General features: G+C 37.3%; 1 pseudogene; it reads right to left on the minus strand.

Annotated features, from left to right (window-relative positions):
* Window positions 1–1,306: 1,306 nt before the first annotated feature.
* LOC118798168 lies at window positions 1,307–9,251 on the minus strand (annotated as a pseudogene).

A 9,251-nucleotide genomic window follows, 5' to 3' on the forward strand; every position in this document is an offset into this window, starting at 1 on the left:
TTATCACCACGGTGAAAAAGTAGCTGTCCTCTCTCATGATGGTGCAGGATGAATTTTCCTCCTGTGCACTCTTTGCTGCAACTGTAAGCAGTGAGTTGACAGGAAAACTACCCAGCATGCAATGTGCGCTTGGAAATACAAAAAGAAATTACAGTGAAATTCAGAAATGGAAAATTTCTTTTTAAATTGTTCTAAATAGCACCAAAAAGGGTTCTTATATTGTTACAAGCTTGACATCGTAACAGTAGAAGAACCCTAGAACTGTGTCCAACACATTCTCTGTCAATCCGAAGAACCATTTCATCATGCAAAGAACCCTTTAAGCATGAAATTGTTCTAAATAGAAATATTCTCTTTACTAAAGAACTCTTGAAGAAACATCATGTTCAATCGTGTATCTATAGCTTTATGTAGAGTGCTACCTTAAAATATGCACTATGGGAGGACATTTTGACAAGGTAGCACAATTTAGCAGAACAGAATGGAGCCTGTCTGCTCCCTTCTAGACAGTGCATGCGAGCAAGACCCGTTTGAATGAGGAGTGAATGGAGCTAAACAGCTAAAATGTTAATGAAATATATTTTTTTATGCAGAAATTCCCAAATGTTTGTGGATAACACGGAAAAGGTGAGCTTTAATAACAGTAAGGTAAGCCAAAGTGGTAATCTGAAAACAAGCCAAGGTCAGAACTGAGAAAAGCAAAGAGTAGTCGGGAAAAAGATCAGGGTCAAGAGCCAAAATCCAAAATCAATAAACACTACCAAAAAGGGAAATCCAAAGACAAGGTTGAAAAAACAAGGCAGGTTGATACAGATGACAAACAGGTATACAATGCTTGGTGTGCTCTGTAAACAGTGGTAAAGACATAATGTCATGAAATGAGGAACAAGTGTAAACAGTATTCAGGTGACATGGAGCTTTGCCATACACTTTAGGCATAAATAATTCCATCATATTCAGATTGTTTTTCACTTTCTGTTTTTAAGACAAGAAATGAGCCAAGACATCAGAAGGACTGTGAAGAATTTGTAATTGTGAAATGCTGGCACAAACAGTCTGACCTCATTCTTTTATCAGAAAGAATGCAGCAATCCAGAAGTTTATGTTCCCTATAATTTTTTATTCATTTCACAAGAGATAAAAGTGAAGACAGTTGGAAAACGGAGCTGATTATAAGTTATTGAATGATAAAATGCTGCATTATAGTACAGTAGTGTGTGTCTTTGTGGTATATATAATGAAATAAAATTTAATACAATAGGTAAATTAGTAACAAACATCTGCTAGTAAAATAGGCTACGTTAAAAAAAAGTGTTATGCGATGGGCAATGAGACTGGACACAAATGTTTTAAAAAGGTTTGTTACTACGTTGCCCATAAGGTAGATACATACCAAAGTATCAGTGACCATTAAAGAAAGAAATTAAATGTTTCATGGCCACATCGATAAAACAATGAAAAAAACAATGAAAGAACAACTGATGATGTTTATAAATCATGTAATATGAATAGTAAAATTCAGCTTTTGTAATTGCAGTTCTATAACACCAGACGTGAAAATGTTCCGGAACACACCAGAATGCCGATCCAGGTTTGCACCTTGCATTACCGTGTTACTGTATGGATCGTATCTGGACCACATTTTTGGTTTACACCATCTGTACTAGAGGTCAGCTTTTATCATTTCTGTAAGACTCAAGGTAAAAAAAATTGCTTCAAACAACTCTTTAGTTTTTCCCTGCATGCACCAACACACAAATTCACCCTCTCAAGCAATTATTTAAAGACACCCACGCATGTATGATCAGTGTTCATTAATAAAATAACTACCATGACTCCAGTGAAAAATAGACCTTGTGAGAACTCTGGAGTTGAATATTGCATGACTTTAGGATTGAAATATACACCTTGTTGCATAGTTAATCAGCAAGCTTCCTTTGTACTTCTAGAAGTCTGATACTGTCTACTTAATAAGAATAACACTACTTATGTAAATATCTGAAATGTGGCTTTATTAAAAGGGCCACAAATGTGAATTCAGTGAAGTCTTGTAAAAAACGTTTGTACATTGCACACATCACATTGTTGTGTATCAGTAATATGAAAAAAGCAAGTGTTGATTTGAAGTGGTTTAAGATATGACACCAGGCCGCCTTGACCATGAATAAATCTGAATGAATGGATCTGCATAGTTTCACCTGTAAAAGAGGAAGACAGGCTGGACCAAGTGAAACCTAAAATGAACCACTTTACCATGTAAATACATATTCAGATATGTAGCATGTCTATAATGTGAAGGAATCAGCTTATATATAGCAGAACATAGCGCTTTGAGGAGTTTTACATTTTCGCTTCATTGCTTTAACCTCTAGACTATTATAGAGGGTTGTTCTTGATTGTGGCCCAAGTTTAGGAAGTTCACTGACAGTTACTTTTGCTAGTGATTTCCACACCAAGTCTACACTTTTAGGTAGACATTGGATAGATGTTTTGGAATGTTCTGCAGAATTATTTAGGCCAGTTCCTAGTCCTGGTCCTGTAGTACCACTGCCCTGCATGTAGTGTTCTCTCTGCTCTAGCACACATAATGTGTTATCATATGTGAAAAAAGTGTGGCCACATGTGAAAAATGTGATCACGTGAAAACCAGTTGACGTGTGATTACTTGTAAACACATGGTTATGTGAAAAATAAGTGACTTTCCTGTAAGAGGTGGCAAAATCCCAAATGGCTCTTTGTTAGACATATGATGCACTGTTTGGGTGCTTGAGGGTAGATTACTATGTAAGGAGCCATTTGAGATTCAACCTCAGGAAGGGCTTGTAAATGTACTGTGTGCAGTACCTAAAAACCATAGAAAATGAATAAATTACCTTTAAAAAATAAAAATTAACTGGAATTGCCATTACTGCATCTAAATAACTCTCAAGATTTCTTATTTGTTAGTATCTAAGATGATAGCTTATATCTAAGGTTGTCTCTTCAAACGAAGTTACTGAGCTTCTCTTGAGCAATGGTGAGACGGTCCATCCGGTTCTGCATGTTAACGCGGCGTCTGCTGACCTCTGACTCTTCCCGGAGAACCTCAGCTACGTTAGCACCGTCCATTAACCCTAACATCTCACTGCAGAGCAGCTGAGCAGACTCCTTCAACATGAAGTATCGGATCAGCATGGGCACCTGGTCAGCCAGTCGCTGCACGACGATCTGTCAGGAGTTGAAAAATGAGAATTTTGTTGTTGATTTCTATTCCATTTTGCATACACATATTATAGCTGTTGAAGTGGTTCTTCAAGAGTATTTGGCCCTCCTACTTAATTATCCACTGAACTAAAATATACCTCATAATAAGCGTGCAGCATCTCAGGATATTTGGTCCTGCTGTCAAGCCCAGTGTAGTTATCTTCTGAAGCTGTTTGTCCTTCCGCAGAAGGACGTGTTCCATTCAAGGTTTTGAAGTAGATGCTATCTTGAGTGTAGACCAGCTGCTCCATCTCAAACTGCTCCAAGATCCTCTGCTCCACTTTGGCTTCTTGCTTTGACTGAATGTTGTCTATCTTGTTCTGGGGTAGCAATTATAAGCAGAGAGGGTACATAGTGTCAGTAGAGCAGCTGGAAACTACTCAAATCAAGTTAAAAGTTAAAAGTGTTTTAAAATTTCAGAATGATCGTACTAAAATATTCTTCTCATTCTGAAAGTAATGCTTACCGTAGCAACACACTGGAGGAAAGGATAGTTGGGGAAGCATGCTTTGGAAACATCTGAGAACTGTTTCTGGATGGTCTCTGAAATTCATGAATCATATTCAGACAGTGGTCACAGCCATTAAAGTGATAGTTCAACTAAAAATCTATGTACACAGTTTTCTCCTTGTCCCAAATGTAGTCAATCAGCAAAGACATGTTTGGTGTCCCAAGTTTGCTTCTTTAGTCTTACACTGGAACTACAAGGCTTGTACACCGACCCAGTTGGTTACCACGTCAGGTAGTTAAAAAATTTCAGACAGACTCGCTTATGTGGCTTTTGACACTGTCTGCACAGTTACCTATACAAATTGACAAAATATGGAGAGTTCAGACATCAGCTGGCCGCTATTACTGTTTTTAGCCATGCAGAAGACTATTCACCGCTAGTCAGCTGCATTTGGGGTGCATTTTTCACAAAAAGTACTGCTTTAATTCAGTTACTGATAACACAATCTTTTTTTGAGAGTGAGCAACTGTGGGACACTGCAAATTCATAATTACGCCTTTCAGAATTTACTAGAATCGTTATCAAAAAGCCAGACATGGCATCATACTGGATTTGTTTTGTTTTTGGCCAAACAAATTTGCTGATAACTTTACTCCTCTGAATGGAGAATATGTACTTTTCTTCATTGGAAGTCTACATGAAGAAATCTAATTCCATGAGAATTCAGTCACTCATGTTTTTAAGACTGGAATGTTTGTCATTGCAAACTGTGTTAAAGATTCATTAACATGAACTCATTAGCTTTAGGGGTTGTTAATGAATCTTTACTGGCATGTTGTAGTTATACCTGTTATGCCTAAAAGTATTACCAAGCATCTTACCCTACAAGATACATTCCATGCAATAAACAGAAAGTCCAGCTATAAACCTTTGCAATTACTTTGACAAAGTAATGTCCCAGCTCCCCCTCTACTTTGTCTATGCATGGAAAGTGAGCACCATAGGACCACCACTGAACAGATATTTAGAAGGTGGACCATTCTTAGCACAGCAGTGACACCAATATTGTACAATATTGTACAGTTACACCCGATCATATGTGGTCACTGGAGATGCTTTTTGAGACTCACAGAGATGTCAGGTGTAAACACTATATATCTCTCTGTTCACTTATGGTCAGATCACTCAAGATGGATGTTAATACCACCTATGAACAGGGCCATTGATCCACCACCCAAATAATGTCTGGTCAGCAGTGGTTGATGGATGAGCTAGAGAGGGCTGATAAATTGTACAGCAACAGATGAGCTACAGTCAGTAATTGTAGAACTACAAAGTGCACCTATAGCGTAGGTGTACGTGATTAAATAACCTGTGAGTGTAGATAAATGGAGAAATGTATGAGCTGGATTAGACAAGGCAAGGCAAGTTTATTTATACAGCACTTTTCATATGCTGCTGTCATTCAAAGTGCTTTACAAATACAGAGTCAGAAAATACGGTGTGCTGAGGCAGGGAACACTTAAAACTGTGCAGTGCTGGAGTTTGCCAGGAGCACTATTAGCAAAACCCTGTGTTAAACAATAAAGACTGTGAAAGACATAGTGTGTAAGTGTAAACGTACCTCTTATGACTCTGAGTCTGTCAATGGCTGGTCCCTTCAGTTGGATCACAAGTCTCTGCACCACCATCTCAAACACATTATAATCGCTGAAGCCAGGCAGCTCCCTTCCTCTGTACTTCAGGTCATATTCTTTCACCACAGCCTGGACCACCTCATGAACTGTGTTGCATGTAAATTTTGACATGAAATATTGCCTGAATAAACTCTTCACATACATATGATATCTCGTATAAAAAGTATATTTCACAGTTCTTGGTCAACTTTTGTTAAGCTTTGAGTTTGAACATCAGTTACTGAAATTATTACTGAAATTGAGCCTGTACTACGGTGGATTACAAAAGGGTACAGCTCAAAGCACAACAGAACAAGTCTATTTTTTATATTTCTGTCACTTCAACAGCAGACATTCGAATTTGTTCTTTCTTCAGAATACATTTAGAAACAAGCATGTTTGCTTCATGCTATGCGCTGATTTTAAAATAGTTAATAAATCAGCACTGATGGTGTTTCTTTTGATGATTGTATATTCTTTCATTTAGTGGGTAAGTATTCTAAAAGGATTCTCCTGAAAACATGAAATATAACTATATTCTGAGTACTGCCTTTACAAAGTGTAACTTGGATAGAGATACTTTACTTCCGTATTCTGAATACATATTCCCAATACTTTTATAACCCTGGCCAAGCTTAATGTGTATCGACACATTTACTTACATGATGACTTCGTACTGTCGAGATGTTCTTTCCACTTTTTGAACAAACAAGTTGTCTTCATTACCCGCTTCCCCAGATGCCAAGCGGTTGATCTTGTCATTGAACTTCATCAAAGTCTGCGAGAACAATGGACCACCAACACATAATTTAGGCATGTAAACCAAGTTGCCAGTTTATTAGGTATAGCTACCACATATTTTTTTTCAACAGTGGTTCTGTGGTCTGCAGTTGACTTATTGTGTATAGAAAAATATGAGCTATAGTCAGGGGTGGAAATGGCCATGTTGTACGGAAGAAACTCCACTTGGTTTCCTTTATTTATTTATTTATTTATTTAAAAGCCTGTTTCTTGTACATTGTCATGTTGAAACACTTTACACTTTAAAACACTCACAAGTGAAAAAAATGCATGTTTTAATCTAGTGCATTTCCTGCATTAAAATAAATTCAAGAGCTGAAACCTTTACTGACAGACTTAGTGATACTTCATATTCAACTAAAAACACACTTCTTGGGCCATGTTCCAACCTCTTTACCTTTTAAAATTAAACAGGCTATTTTTGCTACTGTGCCTTTAAGACTGATGAATGTAATTGCCTCTGCACTGATTGGCTGCCTTGTACAGCACCTTGTTCAAAAAGCAGAAAATTTCGTTTTTTCTTGATAGGAGGATTAAAGCCTCTGTCTACTTTCATAATCATTAATGCTTTGATCTAACAAACACCAGGAATTCATCAAATATCCAGTAATATGTGGTTTTAACCTATATAAACAATTCCTTAGATGTGAAATAGAGTCAGAACGCTGTTCTGTCCTGAATGTTACTTTGTTGTGCAGCAATAAATGGATTACAGTCAAGATTTGTAAACCTACAAAGTGCATGTATGAGGTAGGTGCCATTGAAGCTTGATTCTAGGTAAGTCTAGCTAATAAACTGGTAACCCTGTGGGGATTTTAGAGTAGGAAGTGGTCTCTCACACTGATGAAGAAGTCCTTCCTCTTCTGTGGATCCAGTGGTGGGCCAGCCTCGCACTGATTCAACTCTTTTCTCAAGTCCCACAGCTGCTTCTTTATCTGCTCTGAAAGCAGAGGCAGCGATTTCTAAACAAAAGAAAGGAAAAGAAACATTTAAATGAGATGGGCTGTATTTAGAAAGCAAACAGTGAAGTAGCTATGGGGACATGGAATTAACAAGAACATGCCAATGTGGAAAGATGGAATAGATGTTTGATTTCTTGCAGATTTTTGTATTTGGCTTGGACTCAAAGTCTGGCTCAGCAGACTAAGGGATTGACAATGAGTTGAATTGGGTGTGTTAGATGTCTGTCCAGGACTGTATTTGGGATACACTGTTTTAACTAAAAGTGTTTAGTGTGGTCACTTTTTAAGTTTAGTGAAAAATACAGATATAGATTTAGATGTAGAAACTGTGTTTATACTTTGATGTGATCAACCAGGTTTATTTCACATACTTTACATATTATTATTATTATTATTATTATTATTATTATCATTATTATTATTATTAGTGGTAGTACCATGAAATAAATCTGCTCTGTGTTACTTAGCCTTATTTATACTTTACCCAGAGTTCTTTTCCCTTCAGGGTCCACCTCCTGTGCCATCTTCAACGCCTCTGTTGTTGCAATGTCAACATTGCATGGGACCACGACCAAATTGATGGTTTCATTCTTCTCAATAAAGGTCCGTATGAGATTTTTGATCTAGAAGAAAAGTAGCTTACAGATAAATGAAAATCTTATCATTTAATTGACGCATGAAATTACATATGATGGTTGTTTACTGACCTGATCTCCGATATCATCAGGCTGACCTTTTACAGGAACCCTTGAGATCCCAGGCAGATCAATCAGTGTGAGGTCACAAACATCAGGAGACATGATCTCCAGAGTGATGAGATCATCACATATTCCAACTCCATCTCCAGCCAACTCATTCTGAGCTATTAGACAGATGTAACACTTGAATTAAGGGTATATGCCTTTTTGCTGCTGGACATTTAGCTAAGATGGCTAGAAGCAGATGGTAAGATTTTTCTTTCAGAGCAAAAGCAAAAGTCATATTTTTTGGCTTAATATTATCAACAACTGCACTGACCTTCTGCTACATAACCTTCAACCAGTGATGGGTCATCAAACTCAGTGTACTCCTCTTGGTAAAATATGACTGCTCTCCAATGAACCCCACCCTTGATCTTCCTCAGCTTGAGCTCCAGAGGACATCTGGTAACAATACCTACAGTGGACAGAGAATTATTATATATCCATAAACCCATACGCATTTACTGATGTATCTGTCTTGTGATGAAACTTTCTAAACAACATTCCAGCAACTGGACTATGCAGTGTTTTAAGTGTACACACATTTACATTTATTTAACTACACACCTACATAAACATAATGTAAAGCAAGTGAAAAACGTAGTTACAAAAGTGATGAGAAGAAAAATAAAGTTAAATGAGTTTTCAAAAGGGGTTTCTTTAAATGTATAAGGTTTTCATTTTTTCTTCATGCAAGTAATTGTCTAATTATGAACTAAAACAAAACAAAATTCAAAATACACCTTATAATGCAATGCTTCAGAAGGTAAAGCTGACCATCCCCTTATTACAGTTTTTTAAAATGTAAAGGTATAAAAGACAAAAACTACCCACCACTCCCTCTGGGTAACGCCACCCCAGACAGCGCCTCCAGCACAGAGCTTTTCCCGGAGCTCTGATCTCCAATCACTGCTATAGTTGGTAGAGCTAAATCTTCTTCAATACCGATCAGCCTCAGAGAGTCAATCAGGTCGATATAAGGACGAACTCTCTCCTCTAAATGGCTATGAAACACCCCTTCCATTGCTTGTTTACTGTTAATGAGGGATTAACATTAATTTGCATTTTTAACATATTTGTGGGATTCATAAGAGAATTTAATAATCACTTCAGCTGGTAAATTATACACACCTAGTTTCACTAGAAGAAGAGACATCTTCGAAACTACTTCCGTCACTTTCCATCATTTAGGAGACAAATCCTGGGGAAAATTGTAGAGGGGGATCCCATTTTAAACGCTTCAATACTTTAATACAGACTTTTATGTTACTACTCTCAGATCATGGAAGTCTAAGCAAGTTATTTTACTCACCTCTCTGTCTTGAACAACCTGATTTCCAGAAGGTTGTAAATAAACTGAAAGTGGCCTTTATGCCCA

Source organism: Colossoma macropomum, unplaced genomic scaffold (genome assembly GCF_904425465.1).
Source record: "Colossoma macropomum unplaced genomic scaffold, Colossoma_macropomum, whole genome shotgun sequence".
Classification (NCBI taxonomy): domain Eukaryota; kingdom Metazoa; phylum Chordata; class Actinopteri; order Characiformes; family Serrasalmidae; genus Colossoma; species Colossoma macropomum.